The sequence below is a fragment of the Vombatus ursinus genome, unplaced genomic scaffold (genome assembly GCF_900497805.2).
Source record: "Vombatus ursinus unplaced genomic scaffold, bare-nosed wombat genome assembly UNPS02014786.1, whole genome shotgun sequence".
NCBI classification, from domain to species: Eukaryota; Metazoa; Chordata; class Mammalia; order Diprotodontia; family Vombatidae; genus Vombatus; species Vombatus ursinus.
Window position 1 is genome coordinate 9,930,974 of NW_020954564.1, and position 26,444 is coordinate 9,957,417.

The 26,444-nt window shown below is 38.5% G+C and overlaps 1 pseudogene; it reads right to left on the reverse strand.

Annotated features, from left to right (window-relative positions):
- Nucleotides 1-5,469: 5,469 nt before the first annotated feature.
- On the reverse strand, nucleotides 5,470-26,292 carry LOC114046980 (annotated as a pseudogene).
- Nucleotides 26,293-26,444: the final 152 nt, after the last annotated feature.

A 26,444-nucleotide genomic window follows, 5' to 3' on the forward strand; every position in this document is an offset into this window, starting at 1 on the left:
TAACCATATAGTATTGTATTGTAAACAATTCTTTACATACACATATTCCTGCTGATGCATGCTGGACTTTCCAACAATGCACGACATTCTCACCTGCCAACACTTGCTTAATAAGACCTGTCAGCAGACTTGACCACTGATTGGTTATAACTTGCATTTTGTGTGTTTATTTTGAAAATAATGTAACTACTATGACTTTCACTCTGTTACACAACAGATGACACATGTATGAATGGTTTTTCAAAATTTTTCTTATCTTTTCTTCTTTTTTTATGCTTTCTCCATCCCCTTATTTTTATTCAATGACCTTCAATTGCACCTGAGGCTTCCACTGCCCCCCTGCATCATTCCAATGCCCCCCCTGGCATGGTATCACCCACTTTGGGAATCTCTGGGATACACCCAAGCTATCGATGTTATGAAAGCATTTATCACAGTCCTCTCCATTCCTCCCTCTGCCCTTACTCAATATTCCTTCTCCAGGAGAAATATTTCTGTAATTATTCCTTCAATGAAATGGACTCAAGGATCTTTACTCTCCTGGGTTCCTTGTTCTTTCCAGTTTATTAATGTCCTTTTAAAACTGTGGCACCTCAAATTGAACATAATATTCCAGATGTGATCTGACCAGAGCGAAGTACAGAGGAACTATTATTTCCTTATTCCTGGAAATGACACTTCTCAATGTAGCCCAGGATCACATTAAATTTTTTGGCTGCCACACCATACTGATGACTCATATTGAGTTTTTAGTCCATTAAAACCTGTAGATATTTTTCAGAACAAGCTATTCTCTAACCATGCCTTGCCCATCCTGTATTTGGAAGCTGATTTCTTTGAACCCAAGAAGACTTTGCGTTTGTCTGTACTGAATTTCATTGCATTAGATTTGACCCACTGCTTTGACCCTTCAGGTTCATCTAGGATCTTGTCTGTCTTCTTGTGTATTGGTTATCCCTCTCCACTTTGTCATCTGCAAATCTGATGAATACACCATCTCTATGCCTTTGTCTAAGTTTTCAGCAAGAAGGTTAAGGAGCAAAGCCCAAGCACAGATTCTAGGGGCACTCTGCTAGAGATATCCTGCCAAGTTGCCATTGACTCACTACTGGCTACTCTTTGATGTGACTATTAGAATAATTCTCAATTCATTTAATTGTATTATTGCTTGGCCTACATCTCTCTACCTTCTCCTTAAGAATAGTATGAGATCATATATAATTGATATCACATTGCTTGTCTTCTCAATGAGTGGGGGAACGGCTGGAGAGAGGGTGAGAATTTGGAACTCAAAATACTGAAAAATGAATGTTAAAAGCAAGGTGGCACAGTGGATAGAGTGCTGGGCCTGGAGTTAGGAAGATGCATCTTTGTGAATTCAAATTCAGCCTTAGACACTTACTAGCTGTGTGACCCTGGGCAAGTTACTTCACCCTGTTTGCCTCAGTTTCTTCATCTATAAAATGAGCTGGAGAAAGAAATGGCAAACTACTCCAGTATCTGTGCCAAGAAAACACCAAACAGGGGCACAAAGAGTTGGACATGACTGAAAAATGACTTAACAACCACAAAAAAATTAAAAAAAAAACGGTGTGAGATACTTTAACAAATACTTTGCTGAAGTCTAGCTTTGCTGTGTATACAGCATTCTTGTAATCTACTAGTTTAATAAGCCTATGAAAGAGAAAATAAGATTAATCAGACATAATTTGTTCCTGATAAAGCCATATTGGCTTTTTGAAATTGGTGCTTCCCTTTTATGGCAATATATTAGTAACAGCACAAACTCCAAAAGACCTTTCAAAACAAGCAGGAGATTAAAAAGCAGTCTCTCATATTTCTGTTTATAAGAGCTAGCACTTACATAGCACTTTAAAGTATGCCAAGCACTTTATATATGTTAACTTGTTGATCCTCACAATAACCCTGGGAGGTAGGTGCTATTATTACACCCATTTTATAGATGAGGAAATTGAGATGGTAAGTGACTTTCTTAGGCTCACACAATTAGTAAATGTCTGAGATGGGATTTGAATTCTGTTTTTTCTGACTCTAAGTCCCTTACCCTATCCACTGGGGCACCTACCTGTTTAATCACTCCTAAAATAGCTTAACTCTTACCCTGAATTGTAACTTGGTGTCCACACTCCTTTTAATTTGCCTTTGGCTTGTGACCAAGGACAAATTTGCCATTTCCCATCTTAATGCGAGGACTCATTTCCTTAGCTATCTTTCCTTAAATCTTTGGCTGATAGGACCTAATAAAATAATGTATATAAAAAGCTTTGCAAATCTGAAAATACTATATAAATGCTAGCTAGTATTATTATTGTTGTTGTTATTATTCCAGAATCCTCCTAATCTCTGTCTCAAAAAAAAAATTCATATCACATGGAGCTTCCCTTTTAAGTCCATAAAATCCCATCTTTCTCCAGAATTTTTCTGTTCTCTCTCTGCTCTATAGTGTAATCATTTGGTTAGTTCATTTTCCTGGTTCATAGGTTTCTGGGATGTCATTATGACAGGACATTTTGTATTCAGTAAATATACGTTGCTTGGATTCTTTCATTAAATTTGCAGCACCTCTCACCTTCTTCCAGATAACCAGCTCCCTTATTTATTAACTCATTCATTCGACAGATATTTTCTGCATACAACTTATAAAACACTGTACTAGATGCTGCGAAGAATACCAAGATGGATATGATAAGGTCCCTGCCCTCCAGAAGCTTACAATCTTTTAAGGAGGAATGAGATACATATCCAAATAACTATTTTTACAGGAGAAAATATATTGCCTCAAGAAAAGTATAAATAAAACACTAGGGATTAGCTAAGTGAAAGATCATATCCAGTTGGCAGGATCAGAGAAGATTTTTGTAGAGAAAGGAATGTTGGAACTGGGCCTAGAAGAATGGGTAGGGCTTGGACTGGTAGAGATGGTTGGAGCATAGGAGGAGGAGTAAGAGAAGGAGGGAAAGGGGAAGGGAAAAGGGAGGGGAAGGAGTGAGAAAAGGAGCTAGAAGAGTAAAGGGAGGGAAGAAAGGGAAGAGGAGAGGAGAAGGGTAAAGGGGATGAGGAGGAGAAGGGAAAGGAGGAAACAAATAAGCAAAGGTATGGAGGTAGAAAAGTTCATGGTTGGGAAATAGCTTAAAACCAAGGGACCATTTTCATTTTTTTTTTTAAATAAAAAGCTGAAGCGCTGGCTTGTCCAAGCCCCTCCTAGAAATGAACATGCTAATCCAGATATAGTCTGAGAATCATGAGAACAGAGGGACTATCACCTCTTGTTCTGAGCACTAGGCCAAAGATCCCACTAGCATTTTTGTTAGTCTTCCTGCTGCCTCATTTTGAGCCTGGAGTCATTTGACACCCTTTAGCTTCCTCCATCTTTACATCTGTCTGGTTTTTTTTGACAAGGACATATTTATAGTAGGAAATAAATTCCCAAAAATGTCTACTAGCATTACAGAGTTAACCACTGTTTTCCCCTCACTCAGCAAATTTTCCCCATAGTCTAGACCAGAGGTGTCAAACATGCAGCCCAAGGGAACATATGGCCCACTACACTCTTGAGTATGGCCTGAACTAGATTAAAATGTAATGGGGAAACATTTAAGGAAATAAATAAAAACACAATAGAACATAGATAAAGTTAATATGTGGTTTTCTAAGTCAATGTCCTGCCTGCAGGGATCTTCTCTTTCAGTTTGATACCACTGATGCAGACCATCCCTATCCCCACCCTCAACCCCCTTGACTCCTATGCCTCCCAAAACATTAAAGCATATTCTTTCCTGCCTCTCCCATGTTGGACCATGCAAAGGGCTCTGGATTAGGAATGAGCTGAGTGAGCTGGCAAGTCCATTTGTGGCACTGGTCTGCTGAGTGTGTCCACAGTAAAATATTTTGCTTCTCAGCTCTTGGGTAAACGGAAAACATCTTTGTAGCTGGAAGAATCTTGTAAGGCAATTTGTTCTGAAAGGGCATTATTTGGCAATCAGGGGATCGGCCCAAACTCATCACTTCAGGACATTTCTATTACCTGCTTCCAAAATGGAGTTTTGTGAAATGGAATTCCTATGAATACTATGTCCTTTCAGAAAAGGCAGTCTATGGCCCAGAATTCAATGATTTCATGGAGTCTGACTGGAAAGAGAATGATAACAGTTATGGAGAAGTTATCATAAGAGGCGACGTGGAACAAATCCCAGATCTGCCATTTATTATATTCTTCTTTGAATTATAATTATTTGTACCCATGCTTTTTCTCCCCTACTAGATAGTAAACTCAAGTAGGCAGTGTGATACAATGGAGTCAGAAGAGCTGGGACAAAAGTTGGCCCTGCTAACTAACTATCTAACAGAGATATTTCTTGTTTATCAACAGCTAAGAGGTAAAATATTTTATTGTGAATACACTTGGCAAACCAAGTGCCACAACTGGACTTGCCAGCTCCCTCAGCTCATTCTTGCATGGTCCAACATGGGAGAGGAGGGAAAGAATATCCTTTAATATTTGGGGGTTCTTAGGAGTCAAGGGGCAGGGGGAGGTCTGGATCAGCAGTGAAACCTTGGGCAACTTTCTCAGTCTCTCTTCTGGACCTGTTTCCTTGATTTGTAAGGGCTGAGGCACTAAACCAGATGGCTTCTAACTTCACTTCCATTTCTTTTTTCTTTTTTTTTTTAGGCAATTGGAGTTAAGTGACTTGCCCAGGGTCACACAGCTAGTAAGTGTCAAAGTGTTTGGTCTGAGGCCAGACTTCAACTCAGGTCCTCCTGACTTCATGGCCGGTGCTCTATCCACCACTTCTATTTTTGATGCTATGATTACAAAGATATTTTGTTAGGTCATTCATGAGTATGTGCAAAGAGTGAAAAGGATTCTCTTTGGAGAATTAAACCCCCACCCCCCAACATGTTATTAAATAAGGCTGTATCTGCTAATCTGACTGACCTAGCAAAGTGTTACTTAGCAAAGAAGGATTTAATCTCAAGGTTCAGGTCTAAACTAAGGAGAGAAGATAGCAACAAAGGGGGTTGGACTGTTGCTTGGAGTGAGCAGGATCATGATAACTGATAATGGGGAGAAAGCAGAGCTGCTTAATTCTCATTTTGCCTCTTCCCCCCTCCCCCCTTCCCAGGAGAAGTATCTTGGGACTGGAAAGAACAGAACAAAATTGACTAATCTGGAATCACATGTTTCAGGTTTCAGATCCAGCTCCCTGCTTGGGCTCAGGTCCCAGGAATCTTGGCTTCTCAGGCCTCTCGGCTGAGCCGGAAGGCTGCAACCTCCCTCCTAGAATCCTGCCTGCAAGGTTGCCATGGCTTGATTCTGGATGCAGTAGGGATTACTGCCAGTACCCAAACTGGGAAGGATGGATGAAACAGAATAAGCAGAGACCCCAGGCCCATTAATCAGAGCCATGGGATAAAAAGAGAAGGGGGAAAGTATGCTCCCTTTCCTGTTTAGTTCATGGTGCCCTTGCCGGGTGTGAACTGTGTATAATTCTCACTCTCTGGATACAACAGAAAAGAGCATACAGGAGAAAGAGAGTGAAATTGTCTTAGTCTGGCGGTTTTAAAGACATGGCCTATTCCCATTATGTGGTCAATTAAGGGCAGCTAAGTGGTGCAGTGGATGAAATGCTGGCCCTGGAGTCAGGAGGACTTGAGTTCAAATTCAGCCTCAAATTCAGATGCTTAGTAGCTGTGTGATCCTGGGCAAGTCACTTAACCCTATTTGCCTCAGTTTCCTCATCTGTAAAATGAGCTGGAGAGGAAATGACAAGCTACTCCAATATCTTTGCCAAGAAAACCCCAAATGGAATCATGGAGAGTTGGAACTAATTTGAAATGACTAAACAAACCACAACAATAGCAAAGTCAATTGAAGGAGGCTACTCTCTCCAATGTGGTAGAGGAATCCAAGGAAGCAGGGTGCCTCCATGTTAAGTTATTTGGACATGCTACAAGAAAGCCCACCTCACAAAAGAGAGAAAAAAGAAGCAATTAAGCAACATATTACAGGGCAGTTAGGTGGCATAGTGGAGAGGAAGACTCATCTTCCTGAGTTCAAATCTGGCATCTGACACTTATTAGCTGTATGACCCTGGACAAATCACTTAACCCTGTGTGCCTCAGTTTCCTCATCTGTAAAATGAGCTGGAAAAGGAAATGGTAAACTGCTTCAGTCTCTTTGCCAGGAAAATCCCAAATGGGGTCACAAAGAGTCAGAACAAAACCAACAACCAACATATTGACAGTCTGGCCATATATGTAATGTTCCATACCCACTGTCTCCTACTTTTACAAAAAAATATGTTTTCTAATCTCTTCTTCGGGGCTTAACTTAATCATTATAATTATTCAGTGCTTATTTTATTTTTTTTTTGTGGCTGTCCCTTGTGGATTATAACTATCATTTATCTTTAAGCGTGAAAGCTGATAATGCCAATAGACTTTGGCTTATGCATGATTTGGATTCCTTCCACATGGTTTGTGTAAAAACATCCAATGTTGGGGCCTAGAGAGAAGAGAGCAGAGTGAAAAATAATACCAGAAAGTGAGTGTAACTAGCACTTGTGTTCAGTTTAGCAGCTCTCAGACTGGACTATCCTCCCACTGAGAGAGCCATGAATGACATCTATTGATTGAGCTAGTTCCAACATATTGGGACAAAATGGAACAGCATGGGTCTTTTAAGAGAGAGGACTTTTCCTCAGCCTGGTTGTTTTCAGCTGCTCTAAGCAATTTCCTATTGCTATTACCCAGGGCTTCGAAAAGTAGAAGGCTGGCTAAGACCAGACTCCTGAAATTTATAGTCTCTTCTGCTTTTTGCTGGATGGTGAGCTCCTCGAGAGGATGAGACCAGAGCTTGTTATTTATCTTTGTACATAATAGGCCATGGGTTGCAGGATAACACACCCAGAGTCTGTTCATATGCACAACTATTTCTGCTAGGGTGTGGTAGAATCTTAACCTGTAGTTGGTTTTTGGGCATCTAGGTGGTGCAGTGGTTAGAGTGCCAGCCTGAAGTCAGCAAGACTACTCTCTCTGAGTTCAAATCTGGCCTCACACACTTACTAGCTGCGTGAGCCTGGGCAAGTCATTTAGCCCTGTTTGCTTCAGTTTCCTGATCTGTCAAATGAGCTGCAGAATGAAATGGCAAACCACTCCAGTCAGTATCTTTGCCAAGAAAACCCCAAATGGGGTCATGAAGGGTCAGATATCATTGAAATGACTGAATGACAATTTAATTAAAAAAAAACCATTGTGTAATGATTGCACGTATAAAGCCTATGTCAAATTACTTACCATCTTAGGGAGGGGAGGGAGAAAATTTAGACTCAAAATTTTTGAAAAATGAACATTAAAAATTGTCTTTACATATTTATTATCTCATTATCTACATCTTGTAGTAGTCTACATCCTACATAGTTTTAGGTCTAGAATACAGATAATGAGGAGTCCAGGATGCAGATAATGAGGTAGGGTGGTAGTATAGATAGTCCAGTGGGCAAGAGTATCTTTTTGACCCAGTGCAAAGCCAGTTCAAACTAATAATTCCTTCAGGTGCTGTTTCTAACTGCACCAGGGAGAGAGATAAGGGTCTTGCTGGGGCCCACTCATGAGTAATTGCTAGGCACAGTGTCCTTGGGCTGGGGAGAAACTGCCAGGGATAGTGTTTCCGAGGCTAGGGAGAAACATGGTCATGGAATTGGGGTCCCAGTACAAGCACCCAAGCACCCCATCAGTACTGGCTTGAGCTGGTTACATTTTCAGGCATTTTGTGAGTCTGTAGTTAAATACAGTCAGTAAGTGGCTCCATCAGCTTCTGTACCAGTAATGTCATTTGTTGCTTTAAAAGAATTGCTGTCTACCACAGCAGAGTGTATTTTCAATACATTATTGTCTACCTTAAATGTGGCTTTAATAATAAATATTAAAAATGCACTTAATTGCATTTTGTCTTAAGGGAAGGGAGTCTGGAGTAGCTATGAGATTATTGGAACATTTTCCTAAAATCATCATTTGGCACTATTAAATCATTGATTGAAATTATCACTTGACAATTCAATATCTGAAATAAAATGTTAATCATTTAAAATATTTCTGGATGAAATTTATTCCATTTCTTACTAATTTAATAAAAACTAAACTCAGCTAGAAAATGTTGCTAAAGAACCTGAAATTTTTAAAATTGGTCAAGCACTGGGACTAAGAGGGGTTGGATATAGTTTACAAACTGCTACTGTTGTATGGCATGTACATTCATATTACTATATATGCATTTTTCATGTTTTTCTTATTCTAGTGTGTCAAAGAGATGAATTAACATTAATTTCTTGCAAAACCTTGCTTTAATGATTGATATTCCTGAAGAATTTTCTTTTTTTTTTTAACTGCACTACAGTCAAGATCAACTAATTTTCAGAAAGTACAAAAATTAATCAAACAGACCATAAGAGCTTTGGAAAATTTAAAGATTTGTTCTGGAAAATATGAATCTTAAGTTGAAAATTTGATTGTCGGATAAGTTTAAGGAATTTTCTTTTTCTTTTCTTTTTGGCTAGGCAATGGGGTAAAGTGACTTGCCCAGGGTCACACAGCTAGTAAGTGTTATGTGTCTGAGGTTGCATTTGAACTCAGGTCCTCCTGAATCCAGGGCTGGTGCTCTATCCACTGCGCCACCTAGCAGCCCCCAGATTATTCTTTTAATAAAGAGAATAAATTTAATCCTTTTCCTGGGAATATTACAATATAATTCAACCATGAACTGATGTCTTTTATCAGATAGAAGCAATAATGAAAACATTTAATATTATTTTGATTTATTAGAGCCATCTACTTGGTCTTATGGATAGCTGGTAAAAAATTATATTATTGAAGTGAAATGTTAAAATATGAAATTTTCAGCATTTGGTAGATAACAATGTAGAATCCAGCAATGTTTTTATCCTTGCAACTATACAAAAATCTAAAAACACAGTTAGGACTATTATCATCAGTAGAGCTGAAACTGAAAGTGGTTTCAGTTTAATGTATATAATTTGTAAGATTTAATGACAATGAATTTTTTGGGAAAAGAGTTAGCAGATTAGGGTGCAATTTCATTTATCAAATCTTGGTTGAATTGCAACAGTGGGTTAACATGGTACAAGAGTTCAGCAAAAAACAAGAAAAGCATTCTGTGAGTTATATGGTTTACAATAAAGTTTATACATATTTTATTATTATTTGTAAATTGTATGGTACATGTCCTTTATATCAGTAAAATTTATTATAAATATATATCTATATGTGTGTATAGATAAAGCTATAAATATAAAGGCAGCTAGGTGGCAAGGTGGATAGAGTGCTTGGCTTGGAGTCAGAAAGACTCATCTTTGTGAGTTCAAATCTGGCCTTGAACACTTAGTAGTTGTGTGACCCAGGGCAAGTCACTTAACCCTATTTACCTCAATTCCTTCATCTGTAAAATGAGCTGGAGAAAGAAATGGTAAACTACTCCAATATCTTTGCCAAGAAAACCTCGAATGGGGTCACAAAGAGTCAGACACAGCTGAAATGACTGAACAGCAACAACTACAAAATGGATGTAATAATATTTATTCTATCACCTTCCCAGGGTTGTTGTGAGGATAAAATTACTGTATATGAGTGCATTCTGAAACTCTAAAGTACTATATAAGTAGTTTTATCATTAGATATCAGGACTCTAGCTTTCTGAAGAAAAAGACAAAGCAGCATTCCACTGTGGCTAGGTAAAACTCCAGGGCAATTTGTATGACCCTTGTGTTAGCTGCCAGGGACTTGATAGAATCTGAAAGGAATTTACTCATACAGACCAAACTATCAAGTAGACCTAGGTGAGTTACTGCTATGAGGAGATAAGACTGTTAAAAAGAAGGACTTCTGAGGGCCTCTACTGTGCTGGTTGAGTGTAGTTGTAAGCCTGGTTAACAAAAGAACTGAAAGTGCCCCCAGGTATGTACAGTCTTGCAAAAGAACAGAAAACTCTACCTTTGAGGTAGAAGATAACTTCGATTAACCAAAAACAGCTTTTCAAAATGGCACTAGTTCAGTCAAATCCAGCAGCAAATGGCAATATCAGCTTATCAAAGAAGCCCAGTAGCAGAGGGTCAAATCTTCCCAAATTATTCACGATTTTAATTTTGCAATACAAAGGAGATAACGGAGCTGGTGATCTTTGACCTCCACTCCTATAGCTATTCTCACATTGCTGACTTCCTTATAGATATGAAAAATTATACATAGATTTAAAAATAAAATCTAAAAGCTAGAAGGGATTGACTTCCTGGACATTATCTAGTTATGAAAGAATCCCTTATTTAATAATGGCACTAAGTGGTTGTCTAGGCTCTGCTTGAAGACCACCAATGACCACCCATTGCCCCCAGAGGTGACTCATTCGATTTTTGGTTAACTCTAATAGTTAGTAAAATTTCCTTTATTGAGTCTAAATTTGACTCTGCTTTCTGGGGTCCAGAACAGCAAGTCAAATGCCTCTTCCACATACATGAAGACTGCTACATATACCCTTTAAATGTTCTCTTCTTCAGGCTAAATATGACTAGTTCCTTCAATCTAAACAGGAGTATGAATATAACTATTCAGTCTTTGGATTTGTTCTTATTCATCATATTTCAAATGACAAATTTCAAGATCACAAAAAGGCAGAGTTTGATTTTTAGGGAAGTCATGGTTTATTAATAGTATTTTCTCCCCTGTGGAACCAGCTTGAGCCCCCCATCACCTGAAAAAGTGTGGAATGGCCTGGATTGGTCAAATCAGAAAAAGACATTTTGACCCTCTCTGAGTTAACATACCATAATCTTTTGCATACTCTATGAGTGAACTCAAAAATCAAGCTGACTGGGAGCATTCTCCAGTTTATGACTGATAAAGATCAGGCACCTTGAACCAGACACTATCTTGATTAATGATATTTCTCTTATAGTTTTATGGCATGATCTTGTTAAGACATTACTTTGACACTCTTATTTTATGACATTCTAAAAGTGCCGTCTTGTTCTGTGGAAATTATAATTTTGGCTGATACAGGCATCATGAGGAAGGGAAGGAAAGGTATGGGGGTGGGAGCACTCTCTTGCTTTATGGGTATATAATCTATGCAGCTGAAGTGCTGCTCATTTCCAAGTGACTCTCATGCATGTCTGCCCATATTGAGAGAAATAAACAAGCACATACAACCTAATTTTGTTTGTATTTCTTAGAATGAACTTTTAATGAATATGTTATCTGTGTATAAAAATGTCATCAATTTTTGAAAGATCTATTTCCATCAGCTATTAGAATAAAACACTTTCTTCAATTTAGCAATTTAAGGACTCTATCTACCCTCTAAGAGCCTTCATAAGAATTAGAGATTAATTCTAAGCAGTCAGTATAAATTTTTGCCAAGCCATTTTGACAACCTAAATATCAGAAGAGTTTTTTAATCTATAATAACAACAGTATTCTAAGGATAAGATTTTACTATGTGTGTTGAGTAGGAAATATTTGTTTCTTCATGCCTCACATTTTCATAGTTACTTCCCTTGTCCCGAAGAATTCCTAGAAAGCACTCCTTTGTGAGTTTCAGAATCTTAAGGGAATCTCACCAAAAAATGGCTTCATGGTAATAGAAACTTCCCACATCAAAGGGGATGTATGCCACAGAAAGAAGCAACCTTTCATAAATGAAATTATTTATATTTCTCTTATAAAAGAACTGAAAGCACCTACAGGTATGTACAGTCTTGCAAAAGAACAGAAAACAGTATCTTTGAGGTAGAAGATAACTTCGATTAACCAAAAACAGCTTTTCAAGATGGCACTAGTTCAGTCAAACCCAGCAGTAAATGGCAATATCAGCTTATCAAAGAAGCCCAGTAGCAGAGGGTCAAATCTTCCCAAATTATTCACGATTTTAATTTCGCAATACAAAGGGGAGAATGGAGCTGGTGATCATTGGACTCCATTCCTATAATTATTTTCACATTGCTGACTTCCTTATAGATATGAAAAATTATACATAGATTTAAAAATAAAATCTAAAAGCTAGAAGGAACCTCAGAAATTGACTTCCTAGACATTATCTAGTTATGAAAGAATCCCTTATTTAATAACGGCTCTAAGTGGTTGTCTAGGCTCTGCTTGAAGATCACCAATGACCACCCATTGCCCCCAGAGGCAGCTCATTCCACTTTTGGTTAACTCTAATTGTTAGTAATGATATTTTATGATGAACAAATGATATCCACCTTGAGCGGAGCTGAGTTATTGAGTCACTCAATGACTCCACCCCAAATTCATTCCCAAAGACCTGATCTACATGCATGCAGAAAAGAAAGTCATCTTTCTACTCAACATGCTTCACAATGTGTCACCCAGTGGTCTTCATGCATATCATGCTAATGTCTTGCCATCTCCTCTCTCCAGGAATTTCAAATACTTTGAATGTATGAAGAGGACCCAGTTTTATCCAAAGCATCCTAGAGGAATTATCTACCATGATATAAAATATAACATTGTGGCTAACTGTGAAATAGTGCTCTGAAGAGAAAAGGAAAGACTCCAAGTAGATATTTAGATATCTGGGAAACATAGAAAACTAATTTATTCTTATAGAAGTTAGGAGCTAGGATGAAAATGATGCTATTGTATTTAACCACCTTATAGTGTGTTTCCATGGTAAATTTTCTCGGTGATACTATAAGAGTGGGAATCATGGAACACCATGGTCTCAGAAGAATTATGACCTCAGGTGACCAAAAGGGCAATGGAAAGATATGTGGTGAATGTGAGCAGGCTGTGTGGCTTATCAATGATGACTTGCATACGAGATCTTTTATAAAAGATTTACAGGATATGTATGTCTGGGAAAAAAGAGGTGGGTCAGGGGTGGAATGAAGAATAACAGATGGGCATCTGGATTGTTGTGCCTTGGCAACCATAGAAGATAGAAGGCTTCTAGTGCTTGGCATATATTCTCTATGGAGGATTACCTCTGTGATCAAATATAAAGTCCTTTGGAGTTTAAAACTCTTCACAACCTACCTTTCCAGTTTTCTTATACTTTACTCCCTCTCCACTTATTCTACAATCTAGCTACATTGGACTACTTGCTGTTCCTAACTGACAGTGCTCCATCTCCCATCTCTGGGCTCTTGCACTGGCTATTCTTCATGCCTAGAATGCTCTCCATTGCATTTCTGCCTCTTAGGATCCCTGGCTTCCTTTGTGATTCATCTCAAATCCCACCTTCAGTAGGTGACTTTTTCCAGCTCCCTACCTCCCAGATGCTAGAGCTTTTGTTTTTTCCAATTGCTCTGTGTGCATCATGTGTATGCCTAATTTTTTTTAATATATGTGTAGGCTCCTTAAGGGCAGGATCTGTTTTTTCTACCTTTATGTTTCAGATACTTATCACAGTGCCAGGCACATAATTAAGTGCTTAATAACCAACACACATTTATTAAAAGTGCCAAGCACTGTGCTAAGCACTGTAGCTACAAATAAGAAAAAGAAAGACAGTCCCTGTCCCCAAGGAGTTTGTTATCTAATGCGGGAAGACAATTCACAAAAAGAAGCTACAAAGTGAGAGAAAGGTGGCACCATCAGATAGGGGGAGGGGAATGGGGATGGGGGTGCATAATGTTTCTGGAGTGGAAACTAAGCAAAGTAGCTGATAGTAAATGAAGTTAATTGGAAAAGTCTGAACCCTCTATAAAGGGGGGCCAGGGAGAATTTCATTGTTCCCTTCTCCAATCCTCCAATAGGAAGATTATAAGAAATAAGAAATTATTGTTAATTGACTGATGAATGAAAGGACAAGAATCCCACAGGTAATGGGATTGAATGGGTTGCAATTAGTATTAGTGCCCTTAGTAGTGTGAGTAATGATCATGAATTCACTGAATTATCTAAGTATCTACTATATGCGGGGGTGGGCTGGAGAGATATGTGCCAGACCTGGGGTGGGGAACCTGCAGGCTGGAAGCCACATGTGCTGGGCTAGATTAATTAAGAGCAGCTTGGTGAGCTTTGGTAAATAGATGTGTGCTCTCCCTGATGTTTCTAAAATGCCTGTAATGGACTCTGTCCTTATCTCTGCTCTTCTGAACATTATCTTCCTTTGAGGCTCGGCTTAAGTGCTGTCTCCTCCATGAAGCTTTCCCTCACATTATGAGAGGACCGGTTTTTCTGTGTCCCCACAACAGGTATTAGTTTTTCCTAAAAGGCAACAAGGATGCTTCTTTGATCCCTGACTGTGATAGGCCTGGAGTCAGGAAGACCTGAGTTCAAATTTGGCTTCCGACACTTATTAGTTACCAAACCCTAGGCAATTCACTTAACCTCTGTTTGCCTCAGTTTCCCCAACTATAAAATGAGAATAGTAACAGCACTCACCTCGTGGGGTTATTGTAAGGAACAAATGGAATGATATTTATAATGTTATGCTTTAAAATTGCTTATATATGATCATATATAAATATGCTTATTTATAATTTGTAATGCTTAGCATACTCCCTGGCATATAGTAGGCACTATATAAATGTTCATTCTTTTTCCACCTCCTTCCAGGGCACCTAAGACTGTAAGAAGGTTCACCCAGGGAACTGGGACTTCTCCCACTTGGTTACAGAAGTCATCATATCCTTCCACATTGATCACATAGAGATGAGGGGTGCTGCTAATGCCACTATATACTTTTACATAGCCTTACTGTATTAGGACACAGGAAACCTCCTTTTGTTAGTTGTTTAGAGATTTAGGAATATCTCATTTTGTCCCATTATCAAATCTGAAACTGGTTTGATCTAGGAGCTGGCTTCAGGCCTGCCCCTAGTACATATCCATCACCCTGATTGATTTCCAATATTCTCTGCTTCTTTACTTTGCCTTGAGTTGTGTACATGTTGTATTTCCTCAGTAGAATATAAGTTTCTGGAGGGCAGGGACTGTTTTGTTTTTGTCTTTATATTCCGAACACCTAAGCACTTAGTATGTGCTGAATTTAGTTTCCTAAATTTCTGAACTGAATTACATCCCGAGAAAGTTTTATAATTGTCTTAATATAAGTCCTTTGGGTCTGGGCAGGTTATTTGTGCAATATTTAGTGCATTTTGTAGTTGTTTTAATTTTAAATAGCATCTCTCTATAATTTTTTTTCTGGTTCTTGCTAGTGACGTACAGCAATGCTAACAATATTTCTGAGTTTTTCTTATATCCTGCTATTTTGCTGAAGCTATTCATTGTCTTTATTAATTTTGGTTGATTTTTCTGGGTTTCTAAATAAACTGTCAAATCATCTATAAATATACGTATTTTAGTTTTTTCTTCACCAATGTTTATTGCTTTAATTTCTTTTCCTTGTCTCATTGCTCTTGCTAGCATTTCTCAGACTATGTTAAAATGTAATGGTGGGACTAGGCAGTCTTGTCTTAGTCTATCTTTTGGTCAGAAAATGTCTAATATTTCTCCAGTACTGATAATTCTGTCTTTTGTGTTCAGGTCAATACTGTTTATTGTATAAAGAGAAAATCCTTTCTTTTCCATGCTTCTTAGTATTTTTTATGTAAATAAGTATAGTATTTTTCTCCCTCTATCACCATAATCATGTTATTATTCCTTTAGTGTTTTATCATATTAATTGTTTTCCTAAACACATCTTAATTCCTAGGACAAATAATAAAAAGTAAATGGTATTTATATAACACTTTTAACATTGGTAAAGCCCTTAAAGAAGGAAGGAAACAAGTATTTATTAAGCATGTACAATGTGCCAGACACTGTACTAAGCACATTAAAAATATAATCTCATTTGATCCTCACAATAATCTTGGGAAGTAGGTGCTATTACCCTCATTTCGCAGTTGAGGAAATTGAGGCATAAAGAAGTGATGTAATTTGCCCAGGGTCACACAGGTAATAAGTGTCCAAGGTATCATTTGATTTCAGGTCTACTTGACACCAGGACTGGTACTCTATTCATTTCATCACCTACCTGCCTCTCTCCTCTTTTACATGCATTATCTCATATGAGCTCCATAATAATCATGTGAGGTGTCTAATATTGGTATTCTTATAACGTTCATTTTACAGACAAGGAAATCGATGTTCAGTGATTTGCATATATTTATTAGATAGCTTTCAAGATGCAGCTCTGACATCCTCCTCTGTAGGAAGCTTTTACTGATCCCTGTAATTGCTAGTGCCCTCCCTCCCACATTACCCTACATTTAATTCCTTGGTATATATTCCATTTATTAATTTTATATTTATGCTGTACAGATTTTTATATGCCCTTGCTATTTCCCCCCTTTAGAATGCAAACTCCTTGCAAATAGATTGCTTCATTCTCTGTACTTGTGTCCCCATCACCTGTGTCTGAGGCTTAATAAACACTTGCTGATTGATTGATTGACAAGTATCAGACACAACATTTGAAATCCTCCTAAGTCCAACAGTTTATCCACCATGCCATGTGACCTCATAATCTTTATGAAGTGCCCTATTTCATTTAATATTCTTGCATCAACTGTATTCATCTGTTCTCTTTCTTTGACTTAGCCTTCCCTAGTTTGTGGATAAGAACCATATTTGTCTTGTGAAAAAGTATCCAGTGTTGATTTAATTTTTAAAAATGTTTTACAGCAAGTGTTTGTTTTGTATATATTTGATAGCATTCACTTTTGAATGTATCTGGCCCTGCTTTTTTTATATGGCAATTCAGTGATGGCTTAGTCAATTTTTTTTTCCTGTCATCACTTATTTACTTAGTGTATCTCATATTTTTGTATGTATCTATCCATTTCCTTTCCATTATCAGTTCTGTTTGCTCACAGCTCTGTGCAATAGTCTTTGCCAATTTTCTTTATTTCCTTGCCATTTGTTGAGATTTTCCCCTTATCATTTTTTCATTTTGGTAATTTTGTTTTCTCTTCTCTTCTTTTTGATTAACTTTGTGGATGCTTTTATGCTTCAGTGATTCTATAATGTTATGAATGTAACTCTCTCCAGAGATACAGTACACAGTTCACCAAATATCTTCTAATCCATGGCAACTTTTGTCCATGTCTTCTAATCTCATAAATCTTCCTGCACAGTATGCCAGGGACTTTTCTCTAGAACTTCTCATGGTGAGTGGGTGTCATTGGGGAATACAGGCTGAGTGATAAACTATCTCTCATTCTCAAAACATGGCTGGTCATCTCCTTTTCCATTCATACATCAATGATGATACCTCTCTGAAAGATATATATGTATATATATGCATATATATATGTATATATACATATACACACATATTATATATACAAGAATACCATCCAATTGATTTAAAATGATGGGGAATTGGCCATTTTAGTAGTCATCAGGATTGTAAGTGTTACCTGTGTCTGGCCAAGACAAAGGAGGCAAAGAGTTCTGGCAAGTTGATGCCAAATGACCCTGGAAGATCTTGCAAGATAATATCAAGGGAACTAAGCCCCATATCTGTCATTGGACATGGCATGGCAGTGACGTGTCTATTTCAGGTCAGAACTTTGAGCAGATCTTGGTGTGGGGGTTTGCTAAATGTATTCTTAGAAATGTGGTTTGGGATGCTGTCACTTATATTGAGAGGTAAATGAAAGACTGGCACCACCATAACTGTAGTCAGTCAGTCAATAAGCATGAATTAAGTGGCTAGTATATGGTCATATATTTTCAAGTATCATAGTCATACCCTCTACCACACAGCTGAGCTTAAACTAAATGCAGACCTAAACAAAACAAAACAAAAAATATAAACCCAAAGAAAAGGTCCTTTTCCAAGTCCCTTAAAAATCTTGACTTCAACAAGACTTTTATTTGACAAGACTTTGACTTGGTCTTGTTTCTTGGTTGTCCGTGATTGTGGTGTAATGGAAGGAACACAGGCTTTGGAGTCAGAGGAGCTGATGTCAAGTGCAGGCTCTGTCACTTAGTAGGCATATGATTTTGGGCAAATTATTCTCTTTCTAGGCTTCCAGTTCTTTCACCTACAAAATTATAGGATAATGTATTTACAGCTGTACGGGAGCTTGCAGGTTATTTAATCCAACTTTCTCAAAAACTGAGAGACAGAGAAGTTAAGTGATTTGGCCAGAATCACAAAGTTAGTAAGTGTCTGATGCAGGATTTGAACTCAGGTTTTCCTGACTCCCAGTCCAGTGCACTATCCACTGGGTCAACTCACTACCTCAAAATGAGGGGACTGAACTAGATATTCTCTAAAGTTCTTTTCAGCTTTAAATCTAGATAATTTCCCCACCATCTTTTGAGGCACAAGCCCAAAATAAATGCATTCAGCATTGTTTGGAACTTGGGATTCAAAACAACAAGCAAAGATTCTCTACCTAAATGCAGCACTTGTGGAAAGCAAAACTTTTGAGTAGAGCCTTGAGGCAGATTCTCAAAGGAGATGATGTCTATCTCAACATAGTAGCGTTTTCTAACTACACAAATATGTTTACCAAAAAAAAAAAAAGTAAGGAGAAGTAGATGCAAGGAGAAGGGGAAAATTTTTTTAATTGCCACTTAGTTTTCAAGTCATGTATACTGTTATGAAATGTTACTTTGAATTTTGTTTAGGTTAGGGACAAAGGTGGGGCTGGGGTCCAAGCAAGAGATAGTTCCTCATTTTATCATTATTTGAGAGTCAGAGAGAGATAGATATAGAAAGACAGATGGATAGAGACATAGAGAGAGACAGAGAGAGAAACAGAGAGAGAGAGAGAACCTTAGAATCATCAGCAAGATCTCAAATTAACTCCCACTTCTGACACACTGGGCAAATTACTAAATGTCTCATTTTCCCAGGCAACTAAGACTGTAAGAGCAGGCACAGACCTGCATTATCACAGATTTAGAACTGGAAGGAACCGTGGAGGCCATGGAATCCAAGCCCTCATTTCACAGCTGATGAAAATAAGAAACGGGGATGTTAAATGACTTGTCCAGAATTGCACAGCTAGTAAATTCTGAGGAAGGATAAAAGAAGTTTCCTTGCAAGAGTTTCTTGTACCAGTAAAATCACAGGTTTAGTTCCCCCCACCCCTGAAATTAATGTGTGTATCCATAAATTTCTTTAAGCCCATAAAATAGCTTTTAAAAATCAATCAGAGGTAAAAATGCTTGGATGCATCATTGTTTCTGTTATCTGTAAGAATATTCATTAATTATTACCAATATAGTTAGTACAATCAGTACCAGGAATAAAATCTTTTTGCTTTTGAAGAATGTAGGAAAAATGATTTATAACATTGTTCAGGAGAAATTATTATGCTGTTTAAATCCAGCCCTATGTAATTAAAGGTTGTCCGAATCCAGAATTTTGCCTGACCTCTGTAACTCTCTAGGAATGCTGGAGATGTCTATAAGGCATTTTGGCTTCTCCTAGGTCATAGATCCACCCAAAGTTTTCTAGTTTGGGTCCACCCAAACTTGTTTTTGGGTTCCCTTGTGTTTTGGCTTTGCCAAAATTTTATTGAATGTTTATAGCTATTCATACCTATCTTGATCTACCTTGGTTTGAAGTCATTCTCTTGGCGAAACTGCTTAACTGTGTACCTTTCTTGTGCAGTGACTCTTGTCTAAATCCTATATAATGTAAACCTTTCAGAGCCTGGGGAGAGGGAGCCACACCTCCTCTCTGGCTTGCTTTCCTCTGCCAAATGACCTAATACATTTCTTGCTAAAACTATTTCAGATTTTGGGATCTGTTCTCGTGAAAAACAAGAGCATATTCCTTTTCTGGAAGGGAAAAAAAAAAGAGAGAAGTAAATGAACCTAAGATGAAATATGGCAAAACCTGCCTCCTCACTTCCTAAGGAGTCATTTATGAACACTGAATCAACATTCTGTGGAGTTTCTGCAGCTTATTTTAGGTAATGAAGAAGTTAATTCTTGAGAGTCAGCATGGGGGAGTGGGTAGAAAGTTGGTGTTGACTTGGGAAGACTCCCATCTCTGACACACACTGGCCTGGTGACCCTGGATAATCCACTTAACCCCTTAATGCTGTATCCAAATGTGTGAGTAGTAGGTGTTCTCCCCGCCTCCCCTCCTCCTGCCCCCCCCTCCCCCCACCCCGCAACACACTCAACCAGCCACTTCCAGTTGGGCAATGCTACTATTCTCTCCTCCTCCTCTTCCTCCTCCTCCCAGGGTTTGGGGCTCAATTTTTTTTCTTCCCTACTTATTTATTCTATCTTTTTTTTTTTAAACTGGGACAATTAACTCTTTTGTCTCATGTAGGTTTCATTTATGATTTCTTGAAATGTAGTTCTGAAAAAACCAGACTTTGATAAGGCCCATTGAGATTCAAATGGATCTATTTGACTATGCCTTTTAACCCAACTCACTCTGGCTCTCACGGATTGGTCAAAGATAGGTCCCAGCCCAAGCCTCACTTGCTTATTGTTTGGGTTTTGATGGCTCAGAGTGAGTGTAAAAAGCAATTGTTTGTTCTGGCCTGGAAGCTCAGAGGGTCTTCCCCTCCCAGAATGATTCTTTCCTGAAAGCAAATTGGGTCAACTTTTGCCTCAATTCTTACCTAGCCTTTAATTACTGAATGGGTGTTGACAAACTGAGACCTGAGAAAGATTTTAGCTTAAAAAGGCCAAGGTCTCCCACTGCATCCAGAACCATTGCCAATTGTCCTAACCTATGTCTTGCCACTGGACTCTGGAGGAGAGAGTGAAGCTGATGACTTTGCACAGTTCTGCCTCACTTAAATCCAAGTCACTTGCAAGTCAAGATATCACCCTCATGATGTCATTGGTTTTCTTTAAGAACAAAGGACAAACAACAGCATCTCTGACACTGGCCAGGTGATTTTGGATAATCCACTTAACCCCTTTGTACTCTATCCAATTCTCTAAGACTCTTGCTGATTTGCATTGGCAGATGGAATTTAATTGCCAGGAAGTTCCCTACACTCACAAAATCACATATCTATACTAAACCCCACCACAACCTCAATTCCCAAACCTTTGACTAGAATGTTCCTTATTAAGTCAGCACATGCTCATATTGAACATTCTTTTCTTACTTTATAGAGGGTCATCAGCCAACTCAACTTCTTCCACCATCCCTTGGCAATCACAATGGCTTTCTGATTACTTTTTTAGGAATACCTGCACATACTTTATGAAGTGATCTGTCACCACCAGCATGTTGCTTAATCCCTTCCTATCTCTTTCCAGTAAGAATGTCTATCCACATGCTCCAATGGTCACCACTACTTGTACTCCCCAAATAAGAAGTCCTAATCAATAGCACTCTACTATGAAATCAAGAATAAGTTTCACACTTCCCACATCTGTTACCATCTGGTATTTCTTTCTTGACCCAAATGTCCAAGATGATCTTATAGCATTTTCATGGCCACAGAACAGAAGGCTTTGGGTCCAGCATCCACTGGTTTCTTGTACCTCTTGTTGGATCTAATATAATTGTTGTTGTTGTTGTTCAATCTTTCAGTCATGTCTGATTCTTGGTTACCCCATTTGGAGTTTTGTTGGCAAAGATACTGGAGTTGTTGGCTGCGTCCTGCTCTAACTCAATTTATAGATGAAGAAACTGAGGCAAATAGGGTTAAGTGACTTGCCAAGGATCACGCAGCTAGTAAGTGTTTGAGGCCAGATTTGAAATCAGGTCTTCCTGACTCCAGGCCTGGCAATCTATCCATTGTAACACTGATATAGTTAAGAATATTAATAATAGACCTAATATTAATAATGGGGAAGCTAGGTGGCACAATGGATAGAACACTGAACTTGGAATCAGGAAAACATCTTCATGAGTTCAAATTCAGCCTGATGCTTACTAGCTGTGTGACACTGTGTAAGTCACTTAACCCTGTTTGCCTCAGTGTCCTCATTTGTAAAATGAGCTGGAGAAGGAAATGGCAAACTACTCCAGTAACTCTGCTAAGAAAACCTCAAAAATGGATTCATGGAGAGTAAGACACAATTGAATAACAGTATTAACAATAGGCCTAATAATAGGTCTCTTGCATATCTATGACTTCTTCTTCTTCTCTGGTCTCAACATCTTTTGTCCCTGAGGGCCACTCTCCCATTTCTTGCCCTGTATCCCTTTCTTATAGTTCTTCATGATGCAGGTGATCCTGTCACCAGTCATCCTGGGATGAATGAGGAAGGAGAATTGGTACAAAATTTACACCCACTCATGGCAAACTCTCAGGTGGGAATTTCAGGATCTCAGCCTCACTTTCATAGTTTTTATTATATTTTAGTCAGATTTTGCTGGTGGCTTGTCTCCCTGTATATCACATCCCTTGTTATCACTATGGTTTTGGATACACAGGGCATTGCAGGATAGAGTGCTGCATCTACACTCACATTAATTCTCCCTGTCCACTAATAATGTGCTTAGTTTGTAGTTGCCTGGGGCCACTACCCATCTCTAATTGATAGCATGAAATAGTGCTTGTCAAAAAACACAGATATCTTGCTGCCCATCCAAACTTAAAATCAAGCTCAATATACACAGTGTTCAAAAGAATCAGTGACGGTTCACTTTGAAGTTCAAGACACGAATTTGTGTTGGGATAGTGAGAGTCATTGTCAGTGAGTCCTCTGCTGGTAATGCAAGAGGTCTCTGGTAGCTGTCAGACCCTTTTATAAAATTATTACTGAGTGCTATTGGTTGGCATTAGTGGGTAACACAAAGGATTTATTTGGATCAGCAAACCCTGGTGCCCATGTAATGCAGCTGACCAAGTCTTTGGAGATCTCATGTTACTTGCCCCAGTGATCTCCAAAGGGTATCAGAGGGTGGATGTCTGATTGTTTCTTTTTGTTCTTGTTTCCAGTTATTATTATTATTAATAATAGCATTTATATGGTGCTTTAAAGTTTTTGCAGAGTACATATATATACACGTATGTAATAAATCAACTCATTTGATCCTCATAACAGCTCTGTAGAGTAGATGCTGTTATTATCCCCATTCAGAAGCTGAGAGAAATTAAGTGACTTGCTCAGGGTCATATAACTAGTTAAGTGTCTGAGGCAGGATTTGAATTTAGATCTTCCTGATTCTATGTCCTGTTCTCTGCCATCTAGCAAGCTACCCTTGTCCATATGCTGAAAAGTGAGATAGATCATTGCTAGGCTTAGAAATTACGTCATATTTCTTCATGAATTTTTGGTAGCAGCCATGGAATCCTAAACTTTCATGCTCAAAAGACATGGGGGTCATTATTATTTATGGAGACATTATGCAACCTATGTACTTGATAGATGCTCTGGACACTTTAGCCTTTTTTAAACAATGGCTTTAGACCAGTGGCTTCTAGTTGATTTCACACTTTCAGCCATGTTTCTACTTGACTGAAATATTTCCAAAATCTGGTGAGATACACCACCATCTCCAAGAACTTCCTATCACTGCATAAAATCATACTACTGACCAACAGTTGAAAAAGTGACAAGGACCCCAGAAATCTCTTGAGGACATGTGCTATAGTTGGTAGAATTCTATTAGGTAGACAAAAGCTGTCTTTTCCTTATCTTCTTCTGCCACAGGAATCTGATAGTGTCAAATAGCAGAGGATAAGGCATCCTTTATACAAAGTTGAAATAAAACTAATTATTGCCTCTTTTTAAAAACTTGTTTCTTTCTTTTTTATTAATTAATTAATTAGTTTTTAGCTTTCAACATTCATTTCCACAAGATTTTGAGTTCCAAATTTTCTCCCTATCTTGCCCCTCCTCCCACCCAAAGACAGCATGCATTCTGAATACGCCTTCCCTAATCTGCCAACCCTTCTATCACCTCCCTCCCTTGTTTTATCCCCTTCCCCTTCTATTTTACTGTAGGGCAGGATAGATTTCTATACCTTATTGCCTGTATATCTTATTTCTCAGTTGCATGTAGAAACAGTTTTTAACATTTGTTTTTAATGCTTTGAGTTCCAAATTCTCTCCCTTCCACCCTCCACACCCACCCTCATTGAGATGGCAAGCAACTTGATACAGGTTGTAGATGTGTAGTCATGCAAAACACTTCCATAGTAGTCATGTTGTGAAAAACTAAGTATATTTCTTTTCATCCTATCCCACCCCCCCATTTATTCTATTCTGTCTTTTGACCCTGTCTCTCCTCAGAAGTGTTGCTTCTGATCACCCCTCCCCCAATCTTTCCTCCCTTCTATCATCCCCCCCTCTCTTCTCCCCTTACCCCATATTTTCCTGTAGGGGATAGATTTCCATACTCAACTGAATGTATATATTATTCCCTCCTTAAGCCAAATCTGATGAGAATAAGGTTCACTCATTCCCTCTCACCTTCCCCCACTTCCCTCCACTGTAAAAGCTTTTTCTTGTCTGTTTTATGTGAGATAATTTACCCCATTCTACTTCTTCTTTTCTCCTTCTCCTAGTATAATCCTCTCCCACACCTTAATTTGATTTTTTAGATATCACCCCTTCATCTTCAACTCACCCTGTGCCATGTATCTATCTATCTATCTGTCTGTCCATATATTTTTTCCCCACCAACTACCCTAATACTGACAAAGGTCTCATAAGTTACAAATATCATCTTTCCATGTAGGAATGTAAACAGTTCAACTTTAATAAGTTCCTTATGATTTCTCTTTCCTGTTTACCTTTTCATGCTTCTCTTGAGTCTTGTATTTGAAAGTCAGATTTTCTATTCAGTGCAGGTCTTTTCATCAAGAATGCTTGAAAGTCCTCTATTTCATTGAATGTCAATTTTTTCTCCTGAAGGATTATACTCAGTTTTTCTGGGTAAGTGATTCTTGGCTGTAATCCTATCTCCTTTGACCTCTGGAATATTATATTCCAAGCCTTCTGGTCCCTTAATGTAGAAGTTGCTAAATCTTGTGTTATCTTGATTGTGTTTCCACAATACTTGAATTGTTTCTTTCTGGCTGCTTACAATATTTTCTCCTTGACTTGGGAATTCTGGAATTTGGTTATAATATTCCTAGGGATATTCCTTTGGGGATTTCTTTCAAGAGGTGATTGGCAGATTCTTTCCATTTCTATTTTACCCTCTGGTTCTAGAATATCAGGATAGTTTTCCTTGATAATTTTTTGAAATATGATGTCTAGGCTCTTTTTTTGATCATGGCTTTCAGATAGTCCAATAATTTTAAAATTATCTCTCCTGGATCTATTCTCCAGGTCAGTTGTTTTTCCAATGAGATATTTCACATTGTCTTATATTTTTTCATTCTTTTGAATTTGTTTTACAGTGTCTTGATTTCTCATAAAGTCACTAGCTTCTAATTGCTCCATTCTAATTTTTAAGAAAGTATTTTTTCAGTAAGTTTTTGGACTTCCTTTTCCATTTGGCCAATTCTGCTTTTGAAAGCATTCTTCTCTTCATTGGCTTTTTGAATCTCTTTTGCCATTTGGGTTAGGCTATTCTTTAAGGTGTTATTTTCTTCAGTATTTTTTTTTGAGGCTCCTTTAGCAAACTGTTAACTAGTTTTTCATGATTTTCTTGCATCACTCTCATTTCTCTTCCCAGTTTTTCCTCTGCTTCTCTTACTTGCTTCTCAGAATCCTTTTTGAGCTCTTCCATGGCCTGGGACTGATTCATATCTTTCTTGGAGGCTTTGGATATAGGAGCTTTGACTTTGTTGTCTTCTTCTGGTTGTGTGTTTTTATCTTCTTTGTAACCAAAGTAAGATTCTGTGGTCTGACTCTTTTTGTGGTGTTTACTCATGATCCCAGCCAGTTATTTGACATTTAAACTCTTTGTTAAAGTAAGGGCCTGCTTCCAGTGTGGAGAATGTAGTGTCCCAAGCTTCAGGGGTTTTGTGCAGCTGTTTTAAGAGATACTTCTAGGGACCTCTAAATTTTCAGTTCTTCCAAGGTGGTATGATTAAAGGTGAGGTTTTACTCCTTTACTGGCCTGTGCTGTGGTCTATGAGAGACTAAAAGCACTCTTTTCTGCCTTGGAACTGTGAGGGGGATTCCCTCTCCACTGCCACCACGGGCTCCACCACACCAACACTCCTCCTCACCCCAGGACCTCCACCAAGAACTGTGACCCAGATCCAAGCACCGGCAAAGCAAGAGAATCCTGCCTCAGTGCCAGCTAAAAGATTTGTACAATCCCCCTCTGATCAACTGCTTGATTCCCCCCTCCATCTGTGGGTTGAGAACTCCTGAAGCAGCCACTACCCTGGGGCTGCAGCTGGGACTGGGGCTGGGACCGAGCTTCTCTCTTACCATGGTCTGACAGACCTATCCTATTGTCCTTCTAAGTTGTCTTTGGCATTTGTGGGTTGAGAAGTCTGGAAACCACCACAGCTGCTCATGATTTAGTCCCCTGAGGACTGTTCCAGGTTCGCTGAGGCCTGGTCTTTGCCTGCAGTGCCCATGCT